The sequence below is a fragment of the Electrona antarctica genome (assembly GCF_951216825.1).
Source record: "Electrona antarctica genome assembly, chromosome: 10".
Lineage (NCBI taxonomy): Eukaryota > Metazoa > Chordata > Actinopteri > Myctophiformes > Myctophidae > Electrona > Electrona antarctica.
This window is the reverse complement of record NC_136791.1, coordinates 19070593-19073677: the sequence shown is the minus strand read 5'-3', so window position 1 is coordinate 19073677 and position 3085 is coordinate 19070593.

The window sequence follows — 3085 nt, the reverse complement described above, 5'->3', positions numbered from 1 at the left end:
TGTTTACTGTTGAGTGACAAACAGTGACAAACAATGTTGCACATTAAACTAATCATCTGGGGGACCCCCCTGGTCCCGACCCCCCAGACCATTGTCGAACCATTGCAATATGGGACCATTATGCGGCCAATCAATAGGCATTTGGTATTAAAAAGTCATTCAATTGTAACTTTAGAAATGTGCAGATACCCTGTTGATTTGTTTACTCTTACTCTGACCCCCCAGTTTGGAACCAATGCAATATGGGACCATTATGTGGCCATTCAATAAGAATTTGATCATGGATTACTCTTGCTTAGAGACATAAATTAGAAAGAAACAAAGGCTCTTTGAAACAAGTATGGCAAAAACAGAAACAATTTGAGATATTTTGAATTTACGGGGCGACGGTTATAAGAGGTACTTGAGATAACAGCAACACTCTGCTCTGAAATGGGCCTCGTCAGTCCATCCAAGTAGGCTGTTCTCGGTTGTCCAATAATTCACTGGAGAAAAGCTGCCTCGTCTTTAATATTGAATGCATAAATTCTATGAAAATCCCCAACAACCAATGCCCGAGCCAACTGATCACATTTTTCCCCCTTTTTTACTGCCTATTTATAGGCCCTACATCACTTCGAGCTCTGACAGTGCCATACCGAATTATAAATCACGAACAACACCAATGAACGATCCAATTCAAATCCATTAATAAATAATGGGATGTCACAAAGTTTGCATAGTTGTCTGTGGGCGCACAGCCATGAAAGAATGAGGAGGAGGGCGGGGGAAATATATAAAAATGTTGCGTTGATTTAAAGAGGGTCTCACATCTCGGTACAAGCCTTTGAGTTCCAGGACCTGCTGTCTCTGTCGTGTGTGTCTGAGGTATGGCTCGCCGTGGTGGAATCGAGTCGAGCGACATGATAAGACCAAAAGCATTCCAGCATACGTCAGCTGCTATCTGAACTGCGTTTGCCTCCACTTTAGGCGGCATGACTCCCTTTAAAGAGGACTTAAACTTTTATACAGTGTCTGGTGACGGCTACAGGCGGTGATATATCTCTGCGTAGGAAAACGAGACAAAAGGGGAGAGAGAGAGCGAGATGGGGAGGCCGTGCAGAGTGATGGAAGCTGTATCTTGTCTTTGAATGGGCCGTGGAATGCACTGCATCGGGGGGAAACGAGGGCAGCTGGGCACCAGCTGCCTGCGTGATCCAACTAAATTCAGCTCCTACCATGTGCAATTATATTGCTATACAATAAAGACGCTCCGCTTGGTCTTTCGCCGTGCAGATAATCCTGAGATATTCGCTGATCTGAAATAAGTCAACGTATTCATGCAAAGGCCTCCTAAATCTATCACACAATGTACCCAGTCGTGATCGATTAAGCTACAGAACAGGTGAAAAAAAGAAAGTAATTTGAACTTCAACTTGAAAGTACATGTAACTTTCCCAAAAGGGGATGGAACATTTCAGCTCCAATCTAGTTCCAAAAGTAATGAGAAATAATCACTCTATAAAACTTTTTCAAAGACCACATCCAAACATCTCAACGACGCCTGGCATCTTCTCATCGCAATATGTTCTCATATCGTCGCTGTCAGGTGGAAACCTTGTATGTCCGTTACTTTTCAGTAAATGTGTTCCATTTGTAGTTATTATAGTCCCACGCTCTCGTTAACACGGCTTAGATTGACTTGTTGATCAGCGCTGTAGCTATTCTGCGACACTCTTGACTGACAGTAGGTATTAGCAGTGGTGGGAATAGTACTCAAATTGTTTACTTAAATAAAAGTATCAATACTGCAATGCAGAAATACTCTGTTATACACGTGAAAGTGTGGATAAACAAAATTCACTTGAGTAAAAGTACAAAAGTATTGCCATCAAGATATACTTTGTGCTTGAAATGTACTGTAATTCTGCAAACTGTTAATAAATATTTCAATCAATCAATCAATACCAAAAGCAAAAGTGCTAGTTACGCAGAATGTGCAGAATGTCATGTCTAAAATGTGTAAACGTCTTTTGAAAATGGCAGATCTATCACGACACGTGGTGAGCTTGTAGATGTTCACATTGGGCTGATGTGGTTATGTGTTTTGTTGTAATAATGATCAAAATCTACAAAGCAACCAGTAATGTTTTCAAATAATTGTAGTGGGGTAAAAGTACAATATTTGCATCTGAGATGTAGTGGAGAAGAAGTAAAAGTAGTGGAAATTGTAAATACCTCAAAAGTACAGCACTTAAGTAAATGTATTTTGTTACACTGGGTATTCCAACCCAATCCTTAACCAGTTCAAATATGGATGTACAAGGTTTCTGCCCAGCAGGAACGACATGTAAGGAGACATCAAACCTCTGCTGTCTGTGGAGAGTGACTGCTGATATATGCAGGCATGTCACTGGCCATATGTGCACGATGGCATGTGACAAAAACACAAACAAGACCTTGGTGTACCACAACCGTATGATTACTCTGATTTATGAAGATGTCAAATTTCTCAGCCATTAAAAAGTAAGATCCACTTTAACTGCAACACTAAATGGATGAGCTGTGTGTGTGTGTGTGTGTCTGTGTGTGTGTGTGTGTGTGTGTGTGTGTGTGTGTGTGTGCGACTGCGTGCGTGCGTGCATGTTTGTGTGTAAGCCTTGACTGAAAGCATCAAATGGCGTATAGGGATGTCTTGTAGAACAAACCATAGAGCAGGGGTCTTCAACGCTGTTCAGGGCAAGGACCCCTATATCTGAGTGAGAGACAGACTAGAAATGTCCATAGATTTCATAGATGACTTCATAGGTTTTTGACAGCACACTAGCATGTCATCAGTGTATGTGGGATTCATGTTAATGTGTATTTTCAGACCCAAGACACTTTACACGCTGGGGGCTATAGGGGAGAGAACAGAGAAAATGACAACTGTATTAGGAAAAGATAAAGGAGTAAAAGATAAGAATTACAAGCAATACAACACTAAAAGTAACAAGTTGAAATCAAGTCAGCTCGTTAATACTTAGTAAGCTTGACCTTACAGTTACACTATGTGATTAGTGTGCTTTTCCCCCTCCACACCAAACAAACCTCTTTGCTGAAAATA